Genomic DNA, 11,807 nt, shown 5'->3' with positions numbered 1-11,807 from the left:
TGTTGTTTTGACATGTATGTACAGATGCACACTGACCTCAGCATCTGACTACATGTAAATACAATAAAAGAAAACAAACAGATGATGTGAAATAATGACTGAAACACTGTAATGATGATGTTTGAAGTTTAAATTTACTCCCTCCAGTCAATAATTAATGTGATATATGATATAATAATATGTAACATATGAACATAGAACACCTGTTATTAAGCAGCTCCATTGGCTTCCAGTTCACCTCCGTGTCAATTTCAAGATCCTGCTTCTTGCTTTCAAAGTGCTTCGTAACTTCACTCCTCTATATTTATCTGATCTTCTCCATACGTACTCACCCACTCATACACTTCGCTCGTCTTCAGCTTCCCTTCTGTCTGTTCCACCTGCTCGCCTGACTACCATGGTATTTAAGAACAGGAACAAATAACAAACTTGGGTATGCTAAAATAAAATGAACTCCAGGAATGCCTGGTTATTTCAGAAGGTTGAAGCCAGGTGTGCTACATATATATGAATATTTACACCATGCAGAGAAATGCAGCTGTTTTTCAGCGTGGGAAACTGAAAGTTTCTCTTGGTGGCCACAGACATTTTTCTTTGGGCCAGTATGTGTCTTCACCAGTGATGCTTCTTTTAAACTGTTTTTACACATTGTTATACCTCTGAATTTCAACTGTGCAATGTGTAGGCATAAAGAGTTACAGATTATTTATGCTTTTCTAATTCAGATATATATGAAAATTTATAGCAAATCCATGCAGACTGTTAGAATAAACTGTGGCAGAATTAAACATGTCACTGTAGTATTTGTTCTGTCTTTGCAAAGTCTTCAGAGAGATGACTTCAAAGCTGTACACTGTGTATTCTAACACATGATGGTGCTGCTAAGTAAAATGAGGAGAAAATATGCTGCAAAAGCAGCATAACAGTAGCACACCCATGGTAAGCAGAGAAATAGCAGTAAAAATCTGTCATTCAACACATCTTCTGTACAATATTAGAATAACCAGAATATTTAACCTCATTCCGGCTTTGCGTTTAAGTATAATGTTACCATGAATCATAGAGTGTCGTGTTCAAATTTTTCAGAAGGAATTCAGGAGAAATATCTGTCGTTTAAAAAATATTTAATTTATTTCAGCAGTTAAACCTTCAAGTTTACAGCGCTGGACCTTTGTGTGAACCAGCGGCCTGCTTCACAGAAAAGATAACCCTCAAACGCGCTGTACAGCTTATATACTGTGATCAATGTTCCCTCTAAGCTGCGCACGTGCGCAATTGCGCACTGTTGGCACGGTCTCTGCTAAGAGAAAATCTGTGTTGCGCACACAAAAAGAATTCTAACCTGAATTGAAATTAAAGTAAATATGTGCTCGTGTTTTAGCTGGAAAAGCGGCGTGGCTGATGTGGAGTGAAGCCAAGTTAATGACGACGTGTACAACTATTGGAGATGTGAGCAGGACAGAATGAACAATTGTTGGGGGAAAACTCTGTAAAAGACCCAGGAGAAATAAAGACACAATGAGACAAAGTTACTTTCTTTATCAAACGTGTACACGGGTGAGCTGCTAAGAACAACTCACACCATGCACAGTGGCTTGGTAATTTTTATAGGAAAGACAGTGAGAACAGGATAAGAAAATACAAAACAAATAAAATAAACAACTCCATATGTGGCGCTAGTCTCGTCAGCAGAGAGCTGGGAGAAGGCTGTGAGAGATAAAACAATCTAAAACAATATGTCCCAGAAACAAGATGTCTTTGCTGGGAAAGTCTAAAAAGATCATTCTAAACTAATCTAACCATAGGCAAAGGGCAGACAAAAGGCATCTTTGTACATTTAAAAGAAGGTAAAGAAACATAGAATCATTTTTCCTGTAACATTCCCTCCTGTTTTAACTTATTTTAAATGTATACAACAATTGTCTATGAAGGTTATTTATTAAGTATCTTAGGCAATTTTTTTTTAATTTCCAAAATTTTCAAAATGTCAGCATAGCAGAAATGGCAGTCATTTGGTCTAAAGAATAAAACAAAAGAAAATAATAAAAAGAAAAACATAGTAAATGAAAATCATAGTAAATGAAATAACAAGTGGAATAAACAAGAAAAAATAATAAAACTAAAACTACAAAAAATAAAAGGATGAAAACTAAAATGAAAACTTTGTATTTAAAAATGATGAAAACCTAATATGTAAAATGAAAACTTCAAAAAATACAAGGATGAAAACCTTATATTTAAAATGATGCAAACCTTAAATTGAAAACTTTATATGTAAAATGATGAAAACTTCATATTTAAATGAAAACTTAAAAAATAAAAGGATGAGAACTTCAAAAAATAAAAGGATGAAAACTTTATATTTAAAATGAAAAACTTTATGTTTAAAACTGAAAACTTCAAAAAATAAAGGATGAAAACCTGCATAACCTACTAATGTTTTAATCAGTGCATGATCACTTGAAAAAGGCAGAAGTCATTTTTAATCACCACGTCATTCATTAGCAGTTATTACAAGTTCTCCTCTAACAGAATTGCAACGGGATGTTGTTCTTCTTCAGGCACGGCAACATAAGCAGTCATTGTAGTTGTTATCATCTGTGAAATCATTACTCTTAGGCATGGCAACACACACAACACTAATATGAGCAGTGCTATCATGATGAGACCTAGAAGGAAAAATGGCTTTGCTACAGCAGCCAGCCATGAACCGCTGAACAGCCAGTCCAGCCAGCTTTGTGCTGTAGCTGCTCCAGGTGTGTGGTCAGTGACATATTTTTGCAGAGCGGTCAAATTCTGCAAAGCTTCATAAATGTCTCCTCCAGTTTCGTATCCATCAGGGATAAAAGTGCAACATGTTTCCCCGATCAGCTTGCAAACTCCTCCTTGTGATGCTGTTAGCAGGTCTAGTGTCAGTGTGTTCTTCAACACCATCGTTCTGATGGCCTTCTGTTCTCCTGCTAAGGCCGTTCCCAGGGCCTTAGTTAAGTTGATGTGTCGTAGCAGAGCATATCGGTTGATTTCCACGTGATCCCGCACCTCGGCAACTCCAATGCCGGGGATCAAGCTCTGTAAGAATTTCACTCCTCCTCAGATGCGAAACTCTGGTTCCTTTACTGCTTGGTGCCGTCCGTGCACATCCTGTCTGGTAATGAGTCTTTGTTTGTAGTATCATTCGGTAGCTGTAGTTGGAGCGACAGTTGAGGCTCATCAGTGTCGCGTTACTGGCACAGGTTTCGTTGAGTGAACAGTCCATACACTTCCTCTCGTTCCTCGGTGGGCAGAAAGTGTATATGTATTTGCATAGCAGTCAGTTTTATTATTCAAGTAAGCTGTAGTGTTCATAAACTGCCACCAGAAGTTAGTGGCGTAGCCATGGGGAAACTTGGTGTACTTTCCTTTGTCATACAGTGTCTGCCTTTTCTCCACATAGCGTGAGTTGTTGTCCCTCACGGAAGCAAAGGTGAGGAGCCCGGCCATGGTCAGGGCCGCTGCAGTTGATAAGAGCCACCACCTCATGACGACGGAACACACCCTCCTGTCGCGAGTAGACCCCCCGGCCAGGAAAGCTGACCCCTCCACCGGGCGAGATCACAACAAGTAGGCAAGCCTGCCGTCAGCTGTGTTTAGATGGCTTCACTGACTCGCCTGCAGTGACTCTGATGGATCCAGGATGGTCGTTCCGCAATTTTGCAAGCGGTCGGTGTAGTGAGGAGGACTTGGTATGGCCCCTCCCACCTGGGTGTGCTCCAGTTTTTCCTTTGGAGCACCTTGATCAGAACCCAGTCACCGGGCTTTAGTCTGCAAGACACTGGAGAAACATCATCAGGTTGTTGATTATGTACAATGATCTCTTTGTTTTCTAACAGCTTAGACATCCATTCTGCTAATGTGTTTTCTCTGATTGCTTTGTCTATTGGTTGACTGGTAATAGGCAGTGGAAACGGCCTGCCATGAATGATTTCAAATGGAGTTAGTTTATGGGAGCCTTGTGTTAAGCGCATCCACATTTTCACTAAACCCAAACATTCAGGCCACGGCCTTCCTGTTTCTGCCATGCATTTCCTGAGCCTTTGTTTTATAGTGCCGTTAGTTCTCTCTACAAGGCCTGCGCTCTGAGGGTGATAAGCACAGTGGTGTTTTATGCTGAAACCGAGTGCTTCAGAGACCTTAGTGATGACATCATTTACAAAATGAGTGCCGTTGTCTGACCGTATCAAAGCTGGGATGCCATATGTGGGTATGAAGTGATTGCACAGGCACTTTGCTACTGAAATTGCATCTGCCTTTTTCACTGGATAGATTTCCGGCCACCTTGAGAACACGTCTATAACCACTAGGGCGTATTTTGACCCTTGACATTCGCTTAGTTCAATAAAATCCATATGAATTGTGTGAAAAGGATGAGGCGGAGTTGGAAAACGGCCTCTTTGTGGTCGCAGGTTACCCTGAGCATTATATTTTTGACACGTCATGCATGTTCTGACAAATTGTTTTGCTGAGGTTTCAAAATTTACAGTGTAGAATTTACAGTGTAGAAATGAGAGTATTGTGTAGAATTTACAGTGTAGAAATGAGAGTTGACAATACTGGTCAGTCCCCCCGTTGACAAATGCGTACAGCCATGAGTCACTAATGCCGCCATTTTGTGGAGAGATTTTGGCAATACTGGCTTGCCATAACACATCATTAAGTCGTTTGTCAGAACTGCACCGTGTTTTAGCCATTTTGCCTGCTCTGCTGTGCTTGCTGCTTTTTGTTCATTTTTCAACACATCCAGTGGAATCTGATGTGTGTTTACTGCCATCAATGTGATGTTTGCCTGTTGTGCCGCCTATTTTGCTGCTCTGTCAGCAAAATTGTTGCCTGTAGTAATGAAAGAGTCAGTAGGCGTTGTAAGAGGTTGGCATGCTGGTTTGCCAATTGGTGTAATCATTCCTCTGGTTTTCCAGATTTTTTGCAAAATGATGCACAGCAGAGAAAACATACTGGCTGTCTATATAAATGGTTATTTGTTTATCTTTGTGTATTTCACATGCGCAACAATCTCGTGTGAAGTGACCTTCCTCTCCACGGTTCTAGCAGGCGTTGTCTCTATGTTATCTGCTGTTTCTGCGTGGCTGTCTGCGGCCTTGGTGTTTGTGACTTTGCTCGCCTCTCTGTTCCTGATAGCCACCTGCGAATTAGTGTTTTAGTCTGTTGTCAACAGTCAGCCTTATTTTTAAGTTACAGTATGCTTCTCCCTTTTTTTGTTTTTTGTTTTTTTTTGTTTGGGAGAATAGATGCAACTCTACATTTTCACTTAAGGCAGTTTTAGATAATTTCTAGTTCTTCAAACAATGCATGGATCTCACACATTTCAAACTTTGAAGTTAGGGTTGTTTCCCATTTATACAAATATATATATTTAACTTTGCATTGCTCACAGCTCATAGCTCACAGCTCTAAACCTAGGCATTTTTCAATCATATGCCTAATCACTATGTGTCACTGTGATTCTCAAGTATTGTCACAAGTTCGTTTAAATTCGTTTCCAAAACCAACAAAATAATCAAACAAAAATAAAAAACATAAACGTGTCAGGACACAAAAGAAAAAGAAAAAAAAAAAATGCTGCCACCCGAACAAGGCAGAAGTCTGCATATGTTGGCGTTTAATAGCATGCAGCTTGTAACATACTAGACTAATGTGCCTGTGTTAATTCAGCTCCATATTATTGGGTGAAGTTGCACTGGGTTGGGAGTGGTTTTGTGTGTGTCACTTTTTTGGTGAGCCAATGGCTGGAATGAGGTTGGACTAATTAGAGGCAGGTGTACTTGATTGCACTGATACACTGGTCTACTTATAGCCCACACTACAAACACTGCTGTTTTGTTTTGTCTCTCTGTGCAGGTATGTAATGTGATGAAATCAGATATGATTGGGATGGATTGGTTTTGCGCTATGAATTTTATATTAAGTGTGTCGTTTTGTCTCTCTGTGCAGTCCAGGGCCTATTATATGCCACAGCCTAAAGGCAGCTGGGTTGCAGAGGCTTGAGTGACCACTGACTATATGCTTGCAGGGTGGTGGGTCTCCAAGGACAACTTCTAACCCTGTTAAAGGCAACATGTGGAGTGCAACTTGGCCGTGTGTCATAGCTGTCTCTGGCCTTGGGACTGTGTGTTTTTATACAATTCTTAAGTGGGACACTGGACTGTTTTATCTTTTATCTCTTGATATATTTTTCGTCAATAAATTATCTTTTAGAATTTTATTGACTGACATCTTTTTGCCCATGACTGAGACGGTTGGTCAGACCTACAGTCTTTCTTTGGGTGTGTTACAGCAGCTTCTGCTCTAAAAGAAACAAATAAATAAAAAGAAAAGAAAATGTGGAACATGTTCATCAGCTTAGCAGTGTCTACATATTTAATTCAGCTTCTCAATCCTGTAGTTTTAGCTGTTGTCTACAGGGTTTTGCTTATTGGTTGTTATTATAGGTGTGCTCTATATCTCAGCAATGTGTCATTCTAGAATGATAAGTTTCAAGCTGGTCAAGTGCCTCTATGCACTTCATTAGTTTAGTTATTCTCCGTATTGTCTTCATCTCACATGTCATTACACTGAGTTTCAGCAAACCTTAAGCTTGATGCAGACTACTGCTTAACAATTATCCACCTCACATCATAACCGACTAAGGTGCCTCTTCATATTAATATTATGTCATTGTTCATATTATACCCTTTGTCTTATATAACAGCAATAGCATATTATAATATTTTATCAGTGTGTACCACTATACTACTCCTGAGCCAATTTGTTAGTTAGGATCATCTTATTCAGCAAACAGATAATTTTGAATTCATCCAATCTGCGGTCACATTTGTTCTCTCTGTTGCATGGCGGACCAGGCAGTTCTATTATAATATATTATTTATATTTTATTTTGTATCCATCAAGGGCTTCAGATGACCTGCAGAATCATCCTTTTCCCAGGGTGGAGACAGTTACCTTTTCACACACTGTCCTTGGCTGAACAATGACACAGCCTTAATATACCTTATTAAAATATTTTCGTGTGAATTATTTGCTTTATATTCATTTTATACATTGTGGGCATGGTCATCATGCCAACTGTGTTTCATTGTTAATATCACTTTACAGGTTGTTATCCTTGCTATTATTAATTTCAAATACTCTAAAGATAATTTCTACTGTAACTTTCCCTTTGTTCATCTTTATTTCGTACTTTTTATATTTATATCTACTCAGTGGGGTCTGTTTTCAACCCTTTTAAACTACAAACTACTTTGATCTCTAGTTTTCACTTAATAAGGGATTATTAAGTTCTTCCTGATATGGGTGTTGCTGCAGATGCGGCTGCAGGAGTGAGTGATGGTTTACTAAAAGGATTGTGGGAACTGCACAGTGTCTCGTCTTCTGGTTTTACTAAACTGGCAGTTGAGTTCTGTTCTTCTGACTGTTTATATTTTGTTTTCTTAAATCTCTCAGTTTACAGACACTGTTTTTGTCCGGCGTCTGGACTTTTCTTTTCTCAACACTGCTCGTCAGCAGGAGTGAGTTTTAATTTCACTTGCTTGATTACCCATCTTATTTATGTATTTACTTATTTTTGTTTAAGTAATATATACACAATACAGCTGCTATCACCTTCGCTGGTATTAGAGACGAGAGTGGTTGCTCACACGCCCTTCTACTTTCGGACTATTTCCAAAAGCGGTGTGAACTTTACGAGACGGAACTCGACCGTTCTCTCAACTCACCAGCACGTCAGTGAATAGCAGTAAAAGAAAAACACAGTAGGAGCAGCTCAGTCTCTTATTGGACCGTGAAAATTCAGCTTGCTCCATTAATTAAAACAATACACACACACATTCACATTCACAGCTTCGACGCGCGCGACCGGAACCCTTATAATAAGGGGAGCTCCCAGAGCTACTTACTCCCTAGACCCAGTCTAGACCCAGCTGGGGGAGCTACCCAGAGCTCCAAAGCTACCAGTCGACGAGCTCCCAGAGCTACCAGTCGACGAGCTACGCTACCAGTCGACGAGCTTCCAAAGCTACCAGTCGACGAGCTACTTCCGCTATTTTAAATTCCCTGAATTCAAAATGCGCTTTTACGCAAGATTGTGTCAGTGTGTCTGTATCTACCTGGTCAGTGTCGCCGGGTCTGGTCCACCTCGATCGGGCCCCACCACCGTGGGTCGCTTTCTAAGAACGTTGGCCAAGACTCGAATTTAACGCCCTTGGTCTTTTATCACACACCTAGTATGTGAGCTGTCGACAGGCGAGCAACGTGGACTGGTCACGGAGATGGGACACGATGGAGGCGCTCCGGCTCCGAAGGACCAAGAAATGTTGGGGGAAAACTCTGTAAAAGACCCAGGAGAAATAAAGACACAATGAGACAAAGTTACTTTCTTTATCAAACGTGTACACGGGTGAGCTGCTAAGAACAACTCACACCATGCACAGTGGCTTGGTAATTTTTATAGGAAAGACAGTGAGAACAGGATAAGAAAATACAAAACAAATAAAATAAACAACTCCATATGTGGCGCTAGTCTCGTCAGCAGAGAGCTGGGAGAAGGCTGTGAGAGATAAAACAATCTAAAACAATATGTCCCAGAAACAAGATGTCTTTGCTGGGAAAGTCTAAAAAGATCATTCTAAACTAATCTAACCATAGGCAAAGGGCAGACAAAAGGCATCTTTGTACATTTAAAAGAAGGTAAAGAAACATAGAATCATTTTTCCTGTAACAACAATTGACGGAAAAACTGTGGACTTTATACCAGTTTTTAAATTGTATTGATAGGCCACGTAAAACCAGAGTTACGGGGAGAAACGGTAAAAACGGCGTTTTATAAGGAAAAAGCTCGAAAGCACTCTCCGCCCGTGAGCAAAGACGAAACCAAAACTTTCCCATTGGTCGAAAAATGTACCATGTCGACCAATCAAAACATGGCATTTAGTTGTTAAGAAACGGGAAGTGTTTTGAGATGTGAGAGATTTGCAACGTTTAGCTCAAATCTTGTGTAGTTAGTGTGTAGTGTAGTCAGTAGTTTTGTTGTGTGTGTCAGAACAATGAGGCACCTGCTGAATGTTACAGGTGTTACAGCAGTGATACATCTCCTGTTGTCAGGCCTGCAGGTATCAGGCTGTTGTTCTCCTTTATCTCATAGTGGACAGAAATTATTTTTTGTGGCACAAATAATTTGTGTGGCATCAAATTTGATGCAGAACAGCTGATTGTTCTGTAAACAGTTTGAAATGTTTATTTAAAAAACACCTTGGCTGCATTTTTAGGTTAAACAGCTGCAAAAAACTTTGTTTTTTGCAAAACTCAGTAACTTTTTTGAAGAAGTAAATATATAATTAATTACCCAACCTTGATTCATTATATACTGTATTTTGCAGACAGAGAGTTACAGGACTCTCTCCCAGACCACAGACTCATAATACAAGTCAGAGCTTTATAAAAAAAAGAAAAAGAAAAAAAATAGAAAGTTGTGTTTTCAAAATTGGAGTTCAAGTCATTTTTACTTCCAATAGTGTTAACATACTACACAGGTCGTGAACAAGATTTTTTTTTTAATTTTCATTGTAAGTGGGATAAAACATTTAATTAAAACTAGTCTAACATAAATGTAAATGCTGTAATTAATAAACCATGTAACTTGGATGGATTTGACACTGGCGTGACCACAGTGCACACGTCTAATGTCGCTCATGGTGGTCCACGAGATCGCTCAGGGAGTTTGTGTGTTCGCTCAGACACATGAAAAATTAGAGGGAACACTGACTGTGACAATAACAAAATATTATTATGGCTATCTTCTCCAGGCACGAACGTGGCAGTCTGGGATGAATCCTCCCCGTTTAGTCCCAACCTCGCCTAGTATCTGTTTCTTCTGCTGTAAGAGACAAAAAAGAAAAATATCTCCCTGGCTATCCTTATTATTTAATATTTATCCTAGATTCTACGGCCTAGTTCAGGACATCTTGTTCTGACTTCCTGACCCAGAGACTGTTCTAACCATTATCATGTCTGTAAGCATGCTGCAAAAACCCTCTGCACTCTTCATCACTAACAATATTTCAAATCCAGACAGTAGCGCTGAATGAAGCTAGAAGAAAAAGCTGAGAGGCTGCTTAGACAGCTCAGATAGGGGAGACCGGGGATAGTTGTAACGTGGGTCAGTTGTAACACTTCCAATTTCTCCAATCAGGGCTAAGTTTCAAATGATGTGACTCATCCTGTACATGCCCAACTCAGTTCTGCTATCACATGTGAAAAATCAGCACATTTTGTCAAACACAGACAATTTAACATGAAAAAAAGTAATTTGTATGCCAAAAAGTAAGTTTTTCTACTTTATTTCAATTTGTAATAGCATTATCTGCTTTGCAGTTAAACTCATCAAACTTAAATTATGTTATTTGTATGTCTATGGGGATATAATCTGTGTAGGTCTTTAGTGCTAATGTTTTAGCCGTTGGCTGTAATGTTAGCTAGTTCATGGCTATAGGTGTCAGCCGGTGATCGGCTGTGATCAGCTGATCACGGGGCCGGGGTTAAAAGAGAGACGCCACCCACCTGTTCGCCGCTCAGACATCAGTATCTTCTTGTCAGGAGCTCCGAAACTCTGCCGACGTCAGTCTCCGCCTGATTCAGCAACTGTGAGTGACAATCCCTTTCAATCCTTTTTCTCTTCCCGGCTCCGCTCGCTCTCTGTCTGTAACGACAGTTCCGAAGCCACGCTTCGTGCACTGGTCATTACTAGAATAACTGCGTGTCTGCTCCAAACCCACCGCTAGCCTTCGCCGCGCTTGGGTCTAGCCAGCACGCCACACGGGCACGCCGAATTACTGTGTGTGATCCGCCCGGCCGTGACAGGATGTCTGAGCCGCATATAGACCCAGCGGAATTCGAACGGCTGAAAGCCGAAGTGTTATATCTTCGCGGTGTGGTGGATCGGATGAGCACAAAGATGGAGTCTCTCACCGAAACTGTCCTCCAGCTTTCCTCTTCCGTCACCTCGCTGCAACGTCAGCCAGCGCCGGTGAGCGCTGAACCCCGGATCGGACTACCAGATAAGTGGAACGGAGTAGACGGCCGGCCTGATGGGTTGCTCGCCACCGTCGTCCCCAGTGCCCGCTACGGCCGGGAAACGACGACGCCAGGTAGACTGCGGGGGTGTCCCACCTGGCCCTTCCCACTCCTCCGATCCCTCTCGTTTTCTGTTACCGGTCACATTTCACCTGAAACACCAACAGCTCTCATCCGAAGCCCTCCTGGACACCGGAGCTGCCGAGAACTTCATTGACCAAAAACTAGCCTCTCGGCTTCGCATCCCATTGACCTCCGTCGACCGATTTCTCCCGGTGACCTCAGTAGACGGGCGACCACTCCAACCCTACCCGGTCCAGTTCCAGACCCAGCCAGTCCGCATGTCTGTCGGGGATCATCAGGAGGAGATCCGGTTTCTAGTAGTCTCGGCCTCTTCCTCTCCTCTCATCCTCGGATACCCCTGGTTCCGTCGACATGACCCCCACGTCTCCTGGTCTTCCTGCCAGATCCTGGACTGGGGTCCCCGGTGTTCACGCCGCTGCCTTCTCCTCCGGACTGGACAAGACTCAAAGTCAGAAGAGGCGTCACCCCCGGAGCCCATCGATCTGGATAGGATCCCTCCGGCTTACCATGACCTGTCCGAGGTCTTCAGTAAGAGGCGAGCCTCCGCTCTCCCTCCTCATCGCTCCTACGACATGGCCATCGAGCTCCTCCCGGGAGCAGTCCCT

The 11,807-nt window shown here is 41.6% G+C and overlaps 1 long non-coding RNA gene across 1 annotated transcript; it reads right to left on the bottom strand.

Moving 5' to 3' along the window:
* Nucleotides 1-1,529: 1,529 nt before the first annotated feature.
* Nucleotides 1,530-8,762, bottom strand: LOC309701776. The gene is made up of 2 exons (XR_014275245.1): nt 8,157-8,762; nt 1,530-3,811 (listed from the first exon to the last, which is right to left on the bottom strand). It is a non-coding gene; the product is annotated as an uncharacterized lncRNA (long non-coding RNA).
* Nucleotides 8,763-11,807: the final 3,045 nt, after the last annotated feature.

Source organism: Aulonocara stuartgranti (assembly GCF_965226115.1).
Source record: "Aulonocara stuartgranti genome assembly, chromosome: 3".
NCBI classification, from domain to species: Eukaryota; Metazoa; Chordata; class Actinopteri; order Cichliformes; family Cichlidae; genus Aulonocara; species Aulonocara stuartgranti.
This window is presented reverse-complemented; position numbering and strand designations above follow the sequence as displayed.